The sequence below is a fragment of the Rattus norvegicus genome, chromosome 10 (genome assembly GCF_021556685.1).
Source record: "Rattus norvegicus strain SHRSP/BbbUtx chromosome 10, alternate assembly SHRSP_T2T, whole genome shotgun sequence".
NCBI lineage: Eukaryota > Metazoa > Chordata > Mammalia > Rodentia > Muridae > Rattus > Rattus norvegicus.
The window spans coordinates 5,889,836-5,913,062 of record NC_141543.1 but is presented as its reverse complement, the minus strand read 5'-3'; positions in this window follow the sequence as shown (position 1 = coordinate 5,913,062).

The window sequence follows — 23,227 nt, the reverse complement described above, 5'->3', positions numbered from 1 at the left end:
ATCCTATTGGGAACCTACTGAATTCACCATGATTCTTAGATTCCGTTCCACAAAATGTTGCTCTATATTGAAAAGCAGACTCATACAAGTATGTTCCATTGGGAACTCACTGAATTCGCCTAGAAATTTTGATTCCATTCGTGAAAATTTTTCTATATCCCGAACAGTCCACTCATTACTACTGCGGCCTACTGGGAACTAACCGAATTCACCATGTTACTCAGATTCGGCTCACCAAATTTTGATAAATCTTTAAAAGTACACATCGTACAAGAGCAGGCTACTGGGAACTAACTGAATTCACAGAGAAACAGTGTTTCAGTTCGTTAAAACGTTGCTCTATCTTGAATAACAAGCTTATTACATGCGAATCCTATTGGGAACCTACTGAATTCACCATGATACTTAGATTCCGTTCCACAAAATGTTGCTCTATATTGACAAGCAGACTCCTACAAGCATGTCCCATTGGGAACTCACTGAATTCGCCTAGAAATTTTGATTCCATTCGTGAAAATTTTTCTATATTCCGAACAGTCCAGTCATTACTACTGCGGCCTACTGGGAACTAACCGAATTCACCATGTTACTCAGATTCGGCTCACCAAATTTTGATAAATCTTTAAAAGTACACATCGTACAAGAGCAGGCTACTGGGAACTAACTGAATTCACAGAGAAACAGTGTTTCAGTTCGTTAAAACGTTGCTCTATCTTGAATAACAAGCTTATTACATGCGAATCCTATTGGAAACCTACTGAATTCACCATGATACTTAGATTCCGTTCCACAAAATGTTGCTCTATATTGAAAAGCAGACTCATACAAGCATGTCCCATTGGGAACTCACTGAATTCGCCTAGAATTTTGATTCCATTCGTGAAAATTTTTCTATATCCCGAACAGTCCACTCATTACTACTGCGGCCTACTGGGAACTAACCGAATTCACCATGTTACTCAGATTAGGCTCACCAAATTTTGATAAATCTTTAAAAGTACACATCGTACAAGAGCAGGCTACTGGGAACTAACTGAATTCACAGAAAACAGTGTTTCAGTTCGTTAAAACGTTGCTCTATCTTGAATAACAAGCTTATTACATGCGAATCCTATTGGGAACCTACTGAATTCACCATGATACTTAGATTCCGTTCCACAAAATGTTGCTCTATATTGAAAAGCAGACTCATACAAGTATGTTCCATTGGGAACTCACTGAATTCGCCTAGAAATTTTGATTCCATTCGTGAAAATTTTTCTATATCCCGAACAGTCCACTCATTACTACTGCGGCCTACTGGGAACTAACCGAATTCACCATGTTACTCAGATTCGGCTCACCAAATTTTGATAAATCTTTAAAAGTACACATCGTACAAGAGCAGGCTACTGGGAACTAACTGAATTCACAGAGAAACAGTGTTTCAGTTCGTTAAAACGTTGCTCTATCTTGAATAACAAGCTTATTACATGCGAATCCTATTGGGAACCTACTGAATTCACCATGATTCTTAGATTCCGTTCCACAAAATGTTGCTCTATATTGAAAAGCAGACTCATACAAGTATGTTCCATTGGGAACTCACTGAATTCGCCTAGAAATTTTGATTCCATTCGTGAAAATTTTTCTATATCCCGAACAGTCCACTCATTACTACTGCGGCCTACTGGGAACTAACCGAATTCACCATGTTACTCAGATTCGGCTCACCAAATTTTGATAAATCTTTAAAAGTACACATCGTACAAGAGCAGGCTACTGGGAACTAACTGAATTCACAGAGAAACAGTGTTTCAGTTCGTTAAAACGTTGCTCTATCTTGAATAACAAGCTTATTACATGCGAATCCTATTGGGAACCTACTGAATTCACCATGATACTTAGATTCCGTTCCACAAAATGTTGCTCTATATTGAAAAGCAGCCTCATACAAGCATGTCCCATTGGGAACTCACTGAATTCGCCTAGAAATTTTGATTCCATTCGTGAAAATTTTTCTATATCCCGAACAGTCCACTCATTACTACTGCGGCCTACTGGGAACTAACCGAATTCACCATGTTACTCAGATTCGGCTCACCAAATTTTGATAAATCTTTAAAAGTACACATCGTAGAAGAGCAGGCTACTGGGAACTAACTGAATTCACAGAGAAACAGTGTTTCAGTTCGTTAAAACGTTGCTCTATCTTGAATAACAAGCTTATTACATGCGAATCCTATTGGGAACCTACTGAATTCACCATGATACTTAGATTCCGTTCCACAAAATGTTGCTCTATATTGAAAAGCAGACTCCTACAAGCATGTCCCATTGGGAACTCACTGAATTCGCCTAGAAATTTTGATTCCCTTCGTGAAAATTTTTCTATAATCCGAACAGTCCACTCATTACTACTGCGGCCTACTGGGAACTAACCGAATTCACCACGTTACTCAGATTCGGCTCACCAAATTTTTAAAAATCTTTAAAAGTACACATCGTACAAGAGCAGGCTACTGGGAACTAACTGAATTCACAGAGAAACAGTGTTTCAGTTCGTTAAAACGTTGCTCTATCTTGAATAACAAGTTTATTACATGCGAATCCTATTGGGAACCTACTGAATTCACCATGATACTTAGATTCCGTTCCACAAAATGTTGCTCTATATTGAAAAGCAGACTCCTACAAGCATGTCCCATTGGGAACTCACTGAATTCGCCTAGAAATTTTGATTCCATTCGTGAAAATTTTTCTATATCCCGAACAGTCCACTCATTACTACTGTGGCCTACTGGGAACTAACCGAATTCACCATGTTACTCAGATTCGGCTCACCAAATTTTGATAAATCTTTAAAAGTACACATCGTACAAGAGCAGGCTACTGGGAACTAACTGAATTCACAGAGAAACAGTGTTTCAGTTCGTTAAAACGTTGCTCTATCTTGAATAACAAGCTTATTTCATGCGAATCCTATTGGGAACCTACTGAATTCACCATGATACTTAGATTCCGTTCCACAAAATGTTGCTCTGTATTGAAAAGCAGACTCATACAAGCATGTCCCATTTGAACTCACTGAATTCGCCTAGAAATTTTGATTCCATTCGTGAAAATTTTTCTATATCCCGAACAGTCCACTCATTACTACTGCGGCCTACTGGGAACTAAACGAATTCACCATGTTACTCAGATTCGGCTCACCAAATTTTGATAAATCTTTAAAAGTACACATCGTACAAGAGCAGGCTACTGGGAACTAACTGAATTCACAGAGAAACAGTGTTTCAGTTCGTTAAAACGTTGCTCTATCTTGAATAACAAGCTTATTACATGCGAATCCTATTGGGAACCTACTGAATTCACCATGATTCTTAGATTCCGTTCCACAAAATGTTGCTCTATATTGAAAAGCAGACTCATACAAGTATGTTCCATTGGGAACTCACTGAATTCGCCTAGAAATTTTGATTCCATTCGTGAAAATTTTTCTATATCCCGAACAGTCCACTCATTACTACTGCGGCCTACTGGGAACTAACCGAATTCACCATGTTACTCAGATTCGGCTCACCAAATTTTGATAAATCTTTAAAAGTACACATCGTACAAGAGCAGGCTACTGGGAACTAACTGAATTCACAGAGAAACAGTGTTTCAGTTCGTTAAAACGTTGCTCTATCTTGAATAACAAGCTTATTTCATGCGAATCCTATTGGGAACCTACTGAATTCACCATGATACTTAGATTCCGTTCCACAAAATGTTGCTCTGTATTGAAAAGCAGACTCATACAAGCATGTCCCATTTGAACTCACTGAATTCGCCTAGAAATTTTGATTCCATTCGTGAAAATTTTTCTATATCCCGAACAGTCCACTCATTACTACTGCGGCCTACTGGGAACTAAACGAATTCACCATGTTACTCAGATTCGGCTCACCAAATTTTGATAAATCTTTAAAAGTACACATCGTACAAGAGCAGGCTACTGGGAACTAACTGAATTCACAGAGAAACAGTGTTTCAGTTCGTTAAAACGTTGCTCTATCTTGAATAACAAGCTTATTACATGCGAATCCTATTGGGAACCTACTGAATTCACCATGATTCTTAGATTCCGTTCCACAAAATGTTGCTCTATATTGAAAAGCAGACTCATACAAGTATGTTCCATTGGGAACTCACTGAATTCGCCTAGAAATTTTGATTCCATTCGTGAAAATTTTTCTATATCCCGAACAGTCCACTCATTACTACTGCGGCCTACTGGGAACTAACCGAATTCACCATGTTACTCAGATTCGGCTCACCAAATTTTGATAAATCTTTAAAAGTACACATCGTACAAGAGCAGGCTACTGGGAACTAACTGAATTCACAGAGAAACAGTGTTTCAGTTCGTTAAAACGTTGCTCTATCTTGAATAACAAGCTTATTACATGCGAATCCTATTGGGAACCTACTGAATTCACCATGATACTTAGATTCCGTTCCACAAGATGTTGCTCTATATTGAAAAGCAGACTCATACAAGCATGTCCCATTGGGAACTCACTGAATTCGCCTAGAAATTTTGATTCCATTCGTGAAAATTTTTCTATATCCCGAACAGTCCACTCATTACTACTGCGGCCTACTGGGAACTAACCGAATTCACCATGTTACTCAGATTCGGCTCACCAAATTTTGATAAATCTTTAAAAGTACACATCGTACAAGAGCAGGCTACTGGGAACTAACTGAATTCACAGAGAAACAGTGTTTCAGTTCGTTAAAACGTTGCTCTATCTTGAATAACAAGCTTATTATATGCGAATCCTATTGGGAACCTACTGAATTCACCATGATTCTTAGATTCCGTTCCACAAAATGTTGCTCTATATTGAAAAGCAGACTCATACAAGTATGTTCCATTGGGAACTCACTGAATTCGCCTAGAAATTTTGATTCCATTCGTGAAAATTTTTCTATATCCCGAACAGTCCACTCATTACTACTGCGGCCTACTGGGAACTAACCGAATTCACCATGTTACTCAGATTCGGCTCACCAAATTTTGATAAATCTTTAAAAGTACACATCGTACAAGAGCAGGCTACTGGGAACTAACTGAATTCACAGAGAAACAGTGTTTCAGTTCGTTAAAACGTTGCTCTATCTTGAATAACAAGCTTATTACATGCGAATCCTATTGGGAACCTACTGAATTCACCATGATACTTAGATTCCGTTCCACAAAATGTTGCTCTATATTGACAAGCAGACTCCTACAAGCATGTCCCATTGGGAACTCACTGAATTCGCCTAGAAATTTTGATTCCATTCGTGAAAATTTTTCTATATTCCGAACAGTCCAGTCATTACTACTGCGGCCTACTGGGAACTAACCGAATTCACCATGTTACTCAGATTCGGCTCACCAAATTTTGATAAATCTTTAAAAGTACACATCGTACAAGAGCAGGCTACTGGGAACTAACTGAATTCACAGAGAAACAGTGTTTCAGTTCGTTAAAACGTTGCTCTATCTTGAATAACAAGCTTATTACATGCGAATCCTATTGGAAACCTACTGAATTCACCATGATACTTAGATTCCGTTCCACAAAATGTTGCTCTATATTGAAAAGCAGACTCATACAAGCATGTCCCATTGGGAACTCACTGAATTCGCCTAGAATTTTGATTCCATTCGTGAAAATTTTTCTATATCCCGAACAGTCCACTCATTACTACTGCGGCCTACTGGGAACTAACCGAATTCACCATGTTACTCAGATTAGGCTCACCAAATTTTGATAAATCTTTAAAAGTACACATCGTACAAGAGCAGGCTACTGGGAACTAACTGAATTCACAGAAAACAGTGTTTCAGTTCGTTAAAACGTTGCTCTATCTTGAATAACAAGCTTATTACATGCGAATCCTATTGGGAACCTACTGAATTCACCATGATACTTAGATTCCGTTCCACAAAATGTTGCTCTATATTGAAAAGCAGACTCCTACAAGCATGTCCCATTGGGAACTCACTGAATTCGCCTAGAAATTTTGATTCCATTCGTGAAAATTTTTCTATATCCCGAACAGTCCACTCATTACTACTGCGGCCTACTGGGAACTAACCGAATTCACCATGTTACTCAGATTCGGCTCACCAAATTTTTAAAAATCTTTAAAAGTACACATCGTACAAGAGCAGGCTACTGGGAACTAACTGAATTCACAGAGAAACAGTGTTTCAGTTCGTTAAAACGTTGCTCTATCTTGAATAACAAGCTTATTACATGCGAATCCTATTGGGAACCTACTGAATTCACCATGATACTTAGATTCCGTTCCACAAAATGTTGCTCTATATTGAAAAGCAGACTCATACAAGCATGTCCCATTGGGAACTCACTGAATTCGCCTAGAAATTTTGATTCCATTCGTGAAAATTTTTCTATATCCCGAACAGTCCACTCATTACTACTGCGGCCTATTGGGAACTAACCGAATTCACCATGTTACTCAGATTCGGCTCACCAAATTTTGATAAATCTTTAAAAGTACACATCGTACAAGAGCAGGCTACTGGGAACTAACTGAATTCACAGAGAAACAGTGTTTCAGTTCGTTAAAACGTTGCTCTATCTTGAATAACAAGCTTATTACATGCGAATCCTATTGGGAACCTACTGAATTCACCATGATACTTAGATTCCGTTCCACAAAATGTTGCTCTATATTGAGAAGCAGACTCATACAAGCATGTCCCATTTGAACTCACTGAATTCGCCTAGAAATTTTGATTCCATTCGTGAAAATTTTTCTATATCCCGAACAGTCCACTCATTACTACTGCGGCCTACTGGGAACTAACCGAATTCACCATGTTACTCAGATTCGGCTCACCAAATTTTGATAAATCTTTAAAAGTACACATCGTACAAGAGCAGGCTACTGGGAACTAACTGAATTCACAGAGAAACAGTGTTTCAGTTCGTTAAAACGTTGCTCTATCTTGAATAACAAGCTTATTACATGCGAATCCTATTGGGAACCTACTGAATTCACCATGATTCTTAGATTCCGTTCCACAAAATGTTGCTCTATATTGAAAAGCAGACTCATACAAGTATGTTCCATTGGGAACTCACTGAATTCGCCTAGAAATTTTGATTCCATTCGTGAAAATTTTTCTATATCCCGAACAGTCCACTCATTACTACTGCGGCCTACTGGGAACTAACCGAATTCACCATGTTACTCAGATTCGGCTCACCAAATTTTGATAAATCTTTAAAAGTACACATCGTACAAGAGCAGGCTACTGGGAACTAACTGAATTCACAGAGAAACAGTGTTTCAGTTCGTTAAAACGTTGCTCTATCTTGAATAACAAGCTTATTACATGCGAATCCTATTGGGAACCTACTGAATTCACCATGATTCTTAGATTCCGTTCCACAAAATGTTGCTCTATATTGAAAAGCAGACTCATACAAGCATGTCCCATTGGGAACTCACTGAATTCGCCTAGAAATTTTGATTCCATTCGTGAAAATTTTTCTATATCCCGAACAGTCCACTCATTACTACTGCGGCCTACTGGGAACTAACCGAATTCACCATGTTACTCAGATTCGGCTCACCAAATTTTGATAAATCTTTAAAAGTACACATCGTACAAGAGCAGGCTACTGGGAACTAACTGAATTCACAGAGAAACAGTGTTTCAGTTCGTTAAAACGTTGCTCTATCTTGAATAACAAGCTTATTACATGCGAATCCTATTGGGAACCTACTGAATTCACCATGATTCTTAGATTCCGTTCCACAAAATGTTGCTCTATATTGAAAAGCAGACTCATACAAGTATGTTCCATTGGGAACTCACTGAATTCGCCTAGAAATTTTGATTCCATTCGTGAAAATTTTTCTATATCCCGAACAGTCCACTCATTACTACTGCGGCCTACTGGGAACTAACCGAATTCACCATGTTACTCAGATTCGGCTCACCAAATTTTGATAAATCTTTAAAAGTACACATCGTACAAGAGCAGGCTACTGGGAACTAACTGAATTCACAGAGAAACAGTGTTTCAGTTCGTTAAAACGTTGCTCTATCTTGAATAACAAGCTTATTACATGCGAATCCTATTGGGAACCTACTGAATTCACCATGATACTTAGATTCCGTTCCACAAAATGTTGCTCTATATTGAAAAGCAGCCTCATACAAGCAAGTCCCATTGGGAACTCACTGAATTCGCCTAGAAATTTTGATTCCATTCGTGAAAATTTTTCTATATCCCGAACAGTCCACTCATTACTACTGCGGCCTACTGGGAACTAACCGAATTCACCATGTTACTCAGATTCGGCTCACCAAATTTTGATAAATCTTTAAAAGTACACATCGTAGAAGAGCAGGCTACTGGGAACTAACTGAATTCACAGAGAAACAGTGTTTCAGTTCGTTAAAACGTTGCTCTATCTTGAATAACAAGCTTATTACATGCGAATCCTATTGGGAACCTACTGAATTCACCATGATACTTAGATTCCGTTCCACAAAATGTTGCTCTATATTGAAAAGCAGACTCCTACAAGCATGTCCCATTGGGAACTCACTGAATTCGCCTAGAAATTTTGATTCCCTTCGTGAAAATTTTTCTATAATCCGAACAGTCCACTCATTACTACTGCGGCCTACTGGGAACTAACCGAATTCACCACGTTACTCAGATTCGGCTCACCAAATTTTTAAAAATCTTTAAAAGTACACATCGTACAAGAGCAGGCTACTGGGAACTAACTGAATTCACAGAGAAACAGTGTTTCAGTTCGTTAAAACGTTGCTCTATCTTGAATAACAAGTTTATTACATGCGAATCCTATTGGGAACCTACTGAATTCACCATGATACTTAGATTCCGTTCCACAAAATGTTGCTCTATATTGAAAAGCAGACTCCTACAAGCATGTCCCATTGGGAACTCACTGAATTCGCCTAGAAATTTTGATTCCATTCGTGAAAATTTTTCTATATCCCGAACAGTCCACTCATTACTACTGTGGCCTACTGGGAACTAACCGAATTCACCATGTTACTCAGATTCGGCTCACCAAATTTTGATAAATCTTTAAAAGTACACATCGTACAAGAGCAGGCTACTGGGAACTAACTGAATTCACAGAGAAACAGTGTTTCAGTTCGTTAAAACGTTGCTCTATCTTGAATAACAAGCTTATTACATGCGAATCCTATTGGGAACCTACTGAATTCACCATGATACTTAGATTCCGTTCCACAAAATGTTGCTCTATATTGAAAAGCAGACTCATACAAGCATGTCCCATTGGGAACTCTCTGAATTCGCCTAGAAATTTTGATTCCATTCGTGAAAATTTTTCTATATCCCGAACAGTCCACTCACAACTACTGCGGCCTACTGGGAACTAACCGAATTCACCATGTTACTCAGATTAGGATCACCAAATTTTGATAAATCTTTAAAAGTACACATCGTACAAGAGCAGGCTACTGGGAACTAACTGAATTCACAGAGAAACAGTGTTTCAGTTCGTTAAAACGTTGCTCTATCTTGAATAACAAGCTTATTACATGCGAATCCTATTGGGAACCTACTGAATTCACCATGATACTTAGATTCCGTTCCACAAAATGTTGCTCTATATTGAAAAGCAGACTCATACAAGCATGTCCCATTGGGAACTCACTGAATTCGCCTAGAAATTTTGATTCCATTCGTGAAAATTTTTCTATATCCCGAACAGTCCACTCATTACTACTGCGGCCTACTGGGAACTAACCGAATTCACCATGTTACTCAGATTCGGCTCACCAAATTTTGATAAATCTTTAAAAGTACACATCGTAGAAGAGCAGGCTACTGGGAACTAACTGAATTCACAGAGAAACAGTGTTTCAGTTCGTTAAAACGTTGCTCTATCTTGAATAACAAGCTTATTTCATGCGAATCCTATTGGGAACCTACTGAATTCACCATGATACTTAGATTCCGTTCCACAAAATGTTGCTCTGTATTGAAAAGCAGACTCATACAAGCATGTCCCATTTGAACTCACTGAATTCGCCTAGAAATTTTGATTCCATTCGTGAAAATTTTTCTATATCCCGAACAGTCCACTCATTACTACTGCGGCCTACTGGGAACTAAACGAATTCACCATGTTACTCAGATTCGGCTCACCAAATTTTGATAAATCTTTAAAAGTACACATCGTACAAGAGCAGGCTACTGGGAACTAACTGAATTCACAGAGAAACAGTGTTTCAGTTCGTTAAAACGTTGCTCTATCTTGAATAACAAGCTTATTACATGCGAATCCTATTGGGAACCTACTGAATTCACCATGATTCTTAGATTCCGTTCCACAAAATGTTGCTCTATATTGAAAAGCAGACTCATACAAGTATGTTCCATTGGGAACTCACTGAATTCGCCTAGAAATTTTGATTCCATTCGTGAAAATTTTTCTATATCCCGAACAGTCCACTCATTACTACTGCGGCCTACTGGGAACTAACCGAATTCACCATGTTACTCAGATTCGGCTCACCAAATTTTGATAAATCTTTAAAAGTACACATCGTACAAGAGCAGGCTACTGGGAACTAACTGAATTCACAGAGAAACAGTGTTTCAGTTCGTTAAAACGTTGCTCTATCTTGAATAACAAGCTTATTACATGCGAATCCTATTGGGAACCTACTGAATTCACCATGATACTTAGATTCCGTTCCACAAGATGTTGCTCTATATTGAAAAGCAGACTCATACAAGCATGTCCCATTGGGAACTCACTGAATTCGCCTAGAAATTTTGATTCCATTCGTGAAAATTTTTCTATATCCCGAACAGTCCACTCATTACTACTGCGGCCTACTGGGAACTAACCGAATTCACCATGTTACTCAGATTCGGCTCACCAAATTTTGATAAATCTTTAAAAGTACACATCGTACAAGAGCAGGCTACTGGGAACTAACTGAATTCACAGAGAAACAGTGTTTCAGTTCGTTAAAACGTTGCTCTATCTTGAATAACAAGCTTATTACATGCGAATCCTATTGGGAACCTACTGAATTCACCATGATACTTAGATTCCGTTCCACAAAATGTTGCTCTATATTGAAAAGCAGCCTCATACAAGCATGTCCCATTGGGAACTCACTGAATTCGCCTAGAAATTTTGATTCCATTCGTGAAAATTTTTCTATATCCCGAACAGTCCACTCATTACTACTGCGGCCTACTGGGAACTAACCGAATTCACCATGTTACTCAGATTCGGCTCACCAAATTTTGATAAATCTTTAAAAGTACACATCGTACAAGAGCAGGCTACTGGGAACTAACGGAATTCACAGAGAAACAGTGTTTCAGTTCGTTAAAACGTTGCTCTATCTTGAATAACAAGCTTATTACATGCGAATCCTATTGGGAACCTACTGAATTCACCATGATACTTAGATTCCGTTCCACAAAATGTTGCTCTATATTGAAAAGCAGACTCCTACAAGCATGTCCCATTGGGAACTCACTGAATTCGCCTAGAAATTTTGATTCCATTCGTGAAAATTTTTCTATATCCCGAACAGTCCACTCATTACTACTGCGGCCTACTGGGAACTAACCGAATTCACCATGTTACTCAGATTCGGCTCACCAAATTTTGATAAATCTTTAAAAGTACACATCGTACAAGAGCAGGCTACTGGGAACTAACTGAATTCACAGAGAAACAGTGTTTCAGTTCGTTAAAACGTTGCTCTATCTTGAATAACAAGCTTATTACATGCGAATCCTATTGGGAACCTACTGAATTCACCATGATACTTAGATTCCGTTCCACAAGATGTTGCTCTATATTGAAAAGCAGACTCATACAAGCATGTCCCATTGGGAACTCACTGAATTCGCCTAGAAATTTTGATTCCATTCGTGAAAATTTTTCTATATCCCGAACAGTCCACTCATTACTACTGCGGCCTACTGGGAACTAACCGAATTCACCATGTTACTCAGATTCGGCTCACCAAATTTTGATAAATCTTTAAAAGTACACATCGTACAAGAGCAGGCTACTGGGAACTAACTGAATTCACAGAGAAACAGTGTTTCAGTTCGTTAAAACGTTGCTCTATCTTGAATAACAAGCTTATTACATGCGAATCCTATTGGGAACCTACTGAATTCACCATGATACTTAGATTCCGTTCCACAAAATGTTGCTCTATATTGAAAAGCAGCCTCATACAAGCATGTCCCATTGGGAACTCACTGAATTCGCCTAGAAATTTTGATTCCATTCGTGAAAATTTTTCTATATCCCGAACAGTCCACTCATTACTACTGCGGCCTACTGGGAACTAACCGAATTCACCATGTTACTCAGATTCGGCTCACCAAATTTTGATAAATCTTTAAAAGTACACATCGTAGAAGAGCAGGCTACTGGGAACTAACTGAATTCACAGAGAAACAGTGTTTCAGTTCGTTAAAACGTTGCTCTATCTTGAATAACAAGCTTATTACATGCGAATCCTATTGGGAACCTACTGAATTCACCATGATACTTAGATTCCGTTCCACAAAATGTTGCTCTATATTGAAAAGCAGACTCCTACAAGCATGTCCCATTGGGAACTCACTGAATTCGCCTAGAAATTTTGATTCCCTTCGTGAAAATTTTTCTATAATCCGAACAGTCCACTCATTACTACTGCGGCCTACTGGGAACTAACCGAATTCACCACGTTACTCAGATTCGGCTCACCAAATTTTTAAAAATCTTTAAAAGTACACATCGTACAAGAGCAGGCTACTGGGAACTAACTGAATTCACAGAGAAACAGTGTTTCAGTTCGTTAAAACGTTGCTCTATCTTGAATAACAAGTTTATTACATGCGAATCCTATTGGGAACCTACTGAATTCACCATGATACTTAGATTCCGTTCCACAAAATGTTGCTCTATATTGAAAAGCAGACTCCTACAAGCATGTCCCATTGGGAACTCACTGAATTCGCCTAGAAATTTTGATTCCATTCGTGAAAATTTTTCTATATCCCGAACAGTCCACTCATTACTACTGTGGCCTACTGGGAAATAACCGAATTCACCATGTTACTCAGATTCGGCTCACCAAATTTTGATAAATCTTTAAAAGTACACATCGTACAAGAGCAGGCTACTGGGAACTAACTGAATTCACAGAGAAACAGTGTTTCAGTTCGTTAAAACGTTGCTCTATCTTGAATAACAAGCTTATTACATGCGAATCCTATTGGGAACCTACTGAATTCACCATGATACTTAGATTCCGTTCCACAAAATGTTGCTCTATATTGAAAAGCAGACTCATACAAGCATGTCCCATTGGGAACTCTCTGAATTCGCCTAGAAATTTTGATTCCATTCGTGAAAATTTTTCTATATCCCGAACAGTCCACTCACAACTACTGCGGCCTACTGGGAACTAACCGAATTCACCATGTTACTCAGATTAGGATCACCAAATTTTGATAAATCTTTAAAAGTACACATCGTACAAGAGCAGGCTACTGGGAACTAACTGAATTCACAGAGAAACAGTGTTTCAGTTCGTTAAAACGTTGCTCTATCTTGAATAACAAGCTTATTACATGCGAATCCTATTGGGAACCTACTGAATTCACCATGATACTTAGATTCCGTTCCACAAAATGTTGCTCTATATTGAAAAGCAGACTCATACAAGCATGTCCCATTGGGAACTCACTGAATTCGCCTAGAAATTTTGATTCCATTCGTGAAAATTTTTCTATATCCCGAACAGTCCACTCATTACTACTGCGGCCTACTGGGAACTAACCGAATTCACCATGTTACTCAGATTCGGCTCACCAAATTTTGATAAATCTTTAAAAGTACACATCGTAGAAGAGCAGGCTACTGGGAACTAACTGAATTCACAGAGAAACAGTGTTTCAGTTCGTTAAAACGTTGCTCTATCTTGAATAACAAGCTTATTTCATGCGAATCCTATTGGGAACCTACTGAATTCACCATGATACTTAGATTCCGTTCCACAAAATGTTGCTCTGTATTGAAAAGCAGACTCATACAAGCATGTCCCATTTGAACTCACTGAATTCGCCTAGAAATTTTGATTCCATTCGTGAAAATTTTTCTATATCCCGAACAGTCCACTCATTACTACTGCGGCCTACTGGGAACTAAACGAATTCACCATGTTACTCAGATTCGGCTCACCAAATTTTGATAAATCTTTAAAAGTACACATCGTACAAGAGCAGGCTACTGGGAACTAACTGAATTCACAGAGAAACAGTGTTTCAGTTCGTTAAAACGTTGCTCTATCTTGAATAACAAGCTTATTACATGCGAATCCTATTGGGAACCTACTGAATTCACCATGATTCTTAGATTCCGTTCCACAAAATGTTGCTCTATATTGAAAAGCAGACTCATACAAGTATGTTCCATTGGGAACTCACTGAATTCGCCTAGAAATTTTGATTCCATTCGTGAAAATTTTTCTATATCCCGAACAGTCCACTCATTACTACTGCGGCCTACTGGGAACTAACCGAATTCACCATGTTACTCAGATTCGGCTCACCAAATTTTGATAAATCTTTAAAAGTACACATCGTACAAGAGCAGGCTACTGGGAACTAACTGAATTCACAGAGAAACAGTGTTTCAGTTCGTTAAAACGTTGCTCTATCTTGAATAACAAGCTTATTACATGCGAATCCTATTGGGAACCTACTGAATTCACCATGATACTTAGATTCCGTTCCACAAGATGTTGCTCTATATTGAAAAGCAGACTCATACAAGCATGTCCCATTGGGAACTCACTGAATTCGCCTAGAAATTTTGATTCCATTCGTGAAAATTTTTCTATATCCCGAACAGTCCACTCATTACTACTGCGGCCTACTGGGAACTAACCGAATTCACCATGTTACTCAGATTCGGCTCACCAAATTTTGATAAATCTTTAAAAGTACACATCGTACAAGAGCAGGCTACTGGGAACTAACTGAATTCACAGAGAAACAGTGTTTCAGTTCGTTAAAACGTTGCTCTATCTTGAATAACAAGCTTATTACATGCGAATCCTATTGGGAACCTACTGAATTCACCATGATTCTTAGATTCCGTTCCACAAAATGTTGCTCTATATTGAAAAGCAGACTCATACAAGTATGTTCCATTGGGAACTCACTGAATTCGCCTAGAAATTTTGATTCCATTCGTGAAAATTTTTCTATATCCCGAACAGTCCACTCATTACTACTGCGGCCTACTGGGAACTAACCGAATTCACCATGTTACTCAGATTCGGCTCACCAAATTTTGATAAATCTTTAAAAGTACACATCGTACAAGAGCAGGCTACTGGGAACTAACTGAATTCACAGAGAAACAGTGTTTCAGTTCGTTAAAACGTTGCTCTATCTTGAATAACAAGCTTATTACATGCGAATCCTATTGGGAACCTACTGAATTCACCATGATTCTTAGATTCCGTTCCACAAAATGTTGCTCTATATTGAAAAGCAGACTCATACAAGTATGTTCCATTGGGAACTCACTGAATTCGCCTAGAAATTTTGATTCCATTCGTGAAAATTTTTCTATTTCCGAACAGTCCACTCATTACTACTGCGGCCTACTGGGAACTAACCGAATTCACCATGTTACTCAGATTCGGCTCACCAAATTTTGATAAATCTTTAAAAGTACACATCGTACAAGAGCAGGCTACTGGGAACTAACTGAATTCACAGAGAAACAGTGTTTCAGTTCGTTAAAACGTTGCTCTATCTTGAATAACAAGCTTATTACATGCGAATCCTATTGGGAACCTACTGAATTCACCATGATACTTAGATTCCGTTCCACAAAATGTTGCTCTATATTGAAAAGCAGCCTCATACAAGCATGTCCCATTGGGAACTCACTGAATTCGCCTAGAAATTTTGATTCCATTCGTGAAAATTTTTCTATATCCCGAACAGTCCACTCATTACTACTGCGGCCTACTGGGAACTAACCGAATTCACCATGTTACTCAGATTCGGCTCACCAAATTTTGATAAATCTTTAAAAGTACACATCGTAGAAGAGCAGGCTACTGGGAACTAACTGAATTCACAGAGAAACAGTGTTTCAGTTCGTTAAAACGTTGCTCTATCTTGAATAACACGCTTATTACATGCGAATCCTATTGGGAACCTACTGAATTCACCATGATACTTAGATTCCGTTCCACAAAATGTTGCTCTATATTGAAAAGCAGACTCCTACAAGCATGTCCCATTGGGAACTCACTGAATTCGCCTAGAAATTTTGATTCCCTTCGTGAAAATTTTTCTATAATCCGAACAGTCCACTCATTACTACTGCGGCCTACTGGGAACTAACCGAATTCACCACGTTACTCAGATTCGGCTCACCAAATTTTTAAAAATCTTTAAAAGTACTCATCGTACAAGAGCAGGCTACTGGGAACTAACTGAATTCACAGAGAAACAGTGTTTCAGTTCGTTAAAACGTTGCTCTATCTTGAATAACAAGTTTATTACATGCGAATCCTATTGGGAACCTACTGAATTCACCATGATACTTAGATTCCGTTCCACAAAATGTTGCTCTATATTGAAAAGCAGACTCCTACAAGCATGTCCCATTGGGAACTCACTGAATTCGCCTAGAAATTTTGATTCCATTCGTGAAAATTTTTCTATATCCCGAACAGTCCACTCATTACTACTGTGGCCTACTGGGAACTAACCGAATTCACCATGTTACTCAGATTCGGCTCACCAAATTTTGATAAATCTTTAAAAGTACACATCGTACAAGAGCAGGCTACTGGGAACTAACTGAATTCACAGAGAAACAGTGTTTCAGTTCGTTAAAACGTTGCTCTATCTTGAATAACAAGCTTATTACATGCGAATCCTATTGGGAACCTACTGAATTCACCATGATACTTAGATTCCGTTCCACAAAATGTTGCTCTATATTGAAAAGCAGACTCCTACAAGCATGTCCCATTGGGAACTCACTGAATTCGCCTAGAAATTTTGATTCCATTCGTGAAAATTTTTCTATATCCCGAACAGTCCACTCATTACTACTGCGGCCTACTGGGAACTAACCGAATTCACCATGTTACTCAGATTCGGCTCACCAAATTTTGATAAATCTTTAAAAGTACACATCGTACAAGAGCAGGCTACTGGGAACTAACTGAATTCACAGAGAAACAGTGTTTCAGTTCGTTAAAACGTTGCTCTATCTTGAATAACAAGCTTAGTACATGCGAATCCTATTGGGAACCTACTGAATTCACCATGATACTTAGATTCCGTTCCACAAAATGTTGCTCTATATTGAAAAGCAGACTCATACAAGCATGTCCCATTGGGAACTCACTGAATTCGCCTAGAAATTTTGATTCCCTTCGTGAAAATTTTTCTATAATCCGAACAGTCCACTCATTACTACTGCGGCCTACTGGGAACTAACCCAATTCACCACGTTACTCAGATTCGGCTCACCAAATTTTTAAAAATCTTTAAAAGTACACATCGTACAAGAGCAGGCTACTGGGAACTAACTGAATTCACAGAGAAACAGTGTTTCAGTTCTTTAAAACGTTGCTCTATCTTGAATAACAAGTTTATTACATGCGAATCCTATTGGGAACCTACTGAATTCACCATGATACTTAGATTCCGTTCCACAAAATGTTGCTCTATATTGAAAAGCAGACTCCTACAAGCATGTCCCATTGGGAACTCACTGAATTCGCCTAGAAATTTTGATTCCATTCGTGAAAATTTTTCTATATCCCGAACAGTCCACTCATTACTACTGTGGCCTACTGGGAACTAACCGAATTCACCATGTTACTCAGATTCGGCTCACCAAATTTTGATAAATCTTTAAAAGTACACATCGTACAAGAGCAGGCTACTGGGAACTAACTGAATTCACAGAGAAACAGTGTTTCAGTTTGTTAAAACGTTGCTCTATCTTGAATAACAAGCTTATTACATGCGAATCCTATTGGGAACCTACTGAATTCACCATGATACTTAGATTCCGTTCCACAAAATGTTGCTCTATATTGAAAAGCAGACTCATACAAGCATGTCCCATTGGGAACTCTCTGAATTCGCCTAGAAATTTTGATTCCATTCGTGAAAATTTTTCTATATCCCGAACAGTCCACTCATAACTACTGCGGCCTACTGGGAACTAACCGAATTCACCATGTTACTCAGATTAGGATCACCAAATTTTGATAAATCTTTAAAAGTACACATCGTACAAGAGCAGGCTACTGGGAACTAACTGAATTCACAGAGAAACAGTGTTTCAGTTCGTTAAAACGTTGCTCTATCTTGAATAACAAGCTTATTACATGCGAATCCTATTGGGAACCTACTGAATTCACCATGATACTTAGATTCCGTTCCACAAAATGTTGCTCTATATTGAAAAGCAGACTCATACAAGCATGTCCCATTGGGAACTCACTGAATTCGCCTAGAAATTTTGATTCCATTCGTGAAAATTTTTCTATATCCCGAACAGTCCACTCATTACTACTGCGGCCTACTGGGAACTAACCGAATTCACCATGTTACTCAGATTCGGCTCACCAAATTTTGATAAATCTTTAAAAGTACACATCGTACAAGAGCAGGCTACTGGGAACTAACTGAATTCACAGAGAAACAGTGTTTCAGTTCGTTAAAACGTTGCTCTATCTTGAATAACAAGCTTATTACATGCGAATCCTATTGGGAACCTACTGAATTCACCATGATACTTATTTTCCGTTCCACAAAATGTTGCTCTATATTGAAAAGCAGACTCCTACAAGCATGTCCCATTGGGAACTCACTGAATTCGCCTAGAAATTTTGATTCCATTCGTGAAAATTTTTCTATATCCCGAACAGTCCACTCATTACTACTGCGGCCTACTGGGAACTAACCGAATTCACCATGTTACTCAGATTCGGCTCACCAAATTTTGATAAATCTTTAAAAGTACACATCGTACAAGAGCAGGCTACTGGGAACTAACTGAATTCACAGAGAAACAGTGTTTCAGTTCGTTAAAACGTTGCTCTATCTTGAATAACAAGCTTATTACATGCGAATCCTATTGGGAACCTACTGAATTCACCATGATACTTAGATTCCGTTCCACAAAATGTTGCTCTATATTGACAAGCAGACTCCTACAAGCATGTCCCATTGGGAACTCACTGAATTCGCCTAGAAATTTTGATTCCATTCGTGAAAATTTTTCTATATTCCGAACAGTCCACTCATTACTACTGCGGCCTACTGGGAACTAACCGAATTCACCATGTTACTCAGATTCGGCTCACCAAATTTTGATAAATCTTTAAAAGTACACATCGTACAAGAGCAGGCTACTGGGAACTAACTGAATTCACAGAGAAACAGTGTTTCAGTTCGTTAAAACGTTGCTCTATCTTGAATAACAAGCTTATTACATGCGAATCCTATTGGAAACCTACTGAATTCACCATGATACTTAGATTCCGTTCCACAAAATGTTGCTCTATATTGAAAAGAGACTCATACAAGCATGTCCCATTGGGAACTCACTGAATTCGCCTAGAATTTTGATTCCATTCGTGAAAATTTTTCTATATCCCGAACAGTCCACTCATTACTACTGCGGCCTACTGGGAACTAACCGAATTCACCATGTTACTCAGATTAGGCTCACCAAATTTTGATAAATCTTTAAAAGTACACATCGTACAAGAGCAGGCTACTGGGAACTAACTGAATTCACAGAAAACAGTGTTTCAGTTCGTTAAAACGTTGCTCTATCTTGAATAACAAGCTTATTACATGCGAATCCTATTGGGAACCTACTGAATTCACCATGATACTTAGATTCCGTTCCACAAAATGTTGCTCTATATTGAAAATCAGACTCATACAAGCATGTCCCATTGGGAACTCACTGAATTCGCCTAGAAATTTTGATTCCATTCGTTAAAATTTTTCTATATCCCGAACAGTCCACTCATTACTACTGCGGCCTACTGGGAACTAACCGAATTCACCATGTTACTCAGATTCGGCTCACCAAATTTTGATAAATCTTTAAAAGTACACATCGTACAAGAGCAGGCTACTGGGAACTAACTGAATTCACAGAGAAACAGTGTTTCAGTTCGTTAAAACGTTGCTCTATCTTGAATAACAAGCTTATTACATGCGAATCCTATTGGGAACCTACTGAATTCACCATGATACTTAGATTCCGTTCCACAAGATGTTGCTCTATATTGAAAAGCAGACTCCTACAAGCATGTCCCATTGGGAACTCACTGAATTCGCCTAGAAATTTTGATTCCATTCGTGAAAATTTTTCTATATCCCGAACAGTCCACTCATTACTACTGCGGCCTACTGGGAACTAACCGAATTCACCATGTTACTCAGATTCGGCTCACCAAATTTTGATAAATCTTTAAAAGTACACATCGTACAAGAGCAGGCTACTGGGAACTAACTGAATTCACAGAGAAACAGTGTTTCAGTTCGTTAAAACGTTGCTCTATCTTGAATAACAAGCTTATTACATGCGAATCCTATTGGGAACCTACTGAATTCACCATGATACTTTGATTCCGTTCCACAAAATGTTGCTCTATATTGACAAGCAGACTCCTACAAGCATGTCCCATTGGGAATTCACTGAATTCGCCTAGAAATTTTGATTCCATTCGTGAAAATTTTTCTATATTCCGAACAGTCCACTCATTACTACTGCGGCCTACTGGGAACTAACCGAATTCACCATGTTACTCAGATTCGGCTCACCAAATTTTGATAAATCTTTAAAAGTACACATCGTACAAGAGCAGGCTACTGGGAACTAACTGAATTCACAGAGAAACAGTGTTTCAGTTCGTTAAAACGTTGCTCTATCTTGAATAACAAGCTTATTACATGCGAATCCTATTGGAAACCTACTGAATTCACCATGATACTTAGATTCCGTTCCACAAAATGTTGCTCTTTATTGAAAAGCAGACTCATACAAGCATGTCCCATTGGGAACTCACTGAATTCGCCTAGAATTTTGATTCCATTCGTGAAAATTTTTCTATATCCCGAACAGTCCACTCATTACTACTGCGGCCTACTGGGAACTAACCGAATTCACCATGTTACTCAGATTAGGCTCACCAAATTTTGATAAATCTTTAAAAGTACACATCGTACAAGAGCAGGCTACTGGGAACTAACTGAATTCACAGAAAACAGTGTTTCAGTTCGTTAAAACGTTGCTCTATCTTGAATAACAAGCTTATTACATGCGAATCCTATTGGGAACCTACTGAATTCACCATGATACTTAGATTCCGTTCCACAAAATGTTGCTCTATATTGAAAAGCAGACTCCTACAAGCATGTCCCATTGGGAACTCACTGAATTCGCCTAGAAATTTTGATTCCATTCGTGAAAATTTTTCTATATCCCGAACAGTCCACTCATTACTACTGCGGCCTACTGGGAACTAACCGAATTCACCATGTTACTCAGATTCGGCTCACCAAATTTTTAAAAATCTTTAAAAGTACACATCGTACAAGAGCAGGCTACTGGGAACTAACTGAATTCACAGAGAAACAGTGTTTCAGTTCGTTAAAACGTTGCTCTATCTTGAATAACAAGCTTATTACATGCGAATCCTATTGGGAACCTACTGAATTCACCATGATACTTAGATTCCGTTCCACAAAATGTTGCTCTATATTGAAAAGCAGACTCATACAAGCATGTCCCATTGGGAACTCACTGAATTCGCCTAGAAATTTTGATTCCATTCGTGAAAATTTTTCTATATCCCGAACAGTCCACTCATTACTACTGCGGCCTACTGGGAACTAACCGAATTCACCATGTTACTCAGATTCGGCTCACCAAATTTTGATAAATCTTTAAAAGTACACATCGTACAAGAGCAGGCTACTGGGAACTAACTGAATTCACAGAGAAACAGTGTTTCAGTTCGTTAAAACGTTGCTCTATCTTGAATAACAAGCTTATTACATGTGAATCCTATTGGGAACCTACTGAATTCACCATGATACTTAGATTCCGTTCCACAAGATGTTGCTCTATATTGAAAAGCAGACTCATACAAGCATGTCCCATTGGGAACTCACTGAATTCGCCTAGAAATTTTGATTCCATTCGTGAAAATTTTTCTATATCCCGAACAGTCCACTCATTACTACTGCGGCCTACTGGGAACTAACCGAATTCACCATGTTACTCAGATTCGGCTCACCAAATTTTGATAAATCTTTAAAAGTACACATCGTACAAGAGCAGGCTACTGGGAACTAACTGAATTCACAGAGAAACAGTGTTTCAGTTCGTTAAAACGTTGCTCTATCTTGAATAACAAGCTTATTACATGCGAATCCTATTGGGAACCTACTGAATTCACCATGATTCTTAGATTCCGTTCCACAAAATGTTGCTCTATATTGAAAAGCAGCCTCATACAAGCATGTCCCATTGGGAACTCACTGAATTCGCCTAGAAATTTTGATTCCATTCGTGAAAATTTTTCTATATCCCGAACAGTCCACTCATTACTACTGCGGCCTACTGGGAACTAACCGAATTCACCATGTTACTCAGATTCGGCTCACCAAATTTTGATAAATCTTTAAAAGTACACATCGTACAAGAGCAGGCTACTGGGAACTAACTGAATTCACAGAGAAACAGTGTTTCAGTTCGTTAAAACGTTGCTCTATCTTGAATAACAAGCTTATTACATGCGAATCCTATTGGGAACCTACTGAATTCACCATGATACTTAGATTCCGTTCCACAAAATGTTGCTCTATATTGAAAAGCAGCCTCATACAAGCATGTCCCATTGGGAACTCACTGAATTCGCCTAGAAATTTTGATTCCATTCGTGAAAATTTTTCTATATCCCGAACAGTCCACTCATTACTACTGCGGCCTACTGGGAACTAACCGAATTCACCATGTTACTCAGATTCGGCTCACCAAATTTTGATAAATCTTTAAAAGTACACATCGTACAAGAGCAGGCTACTGGGAACTAACTGAATTC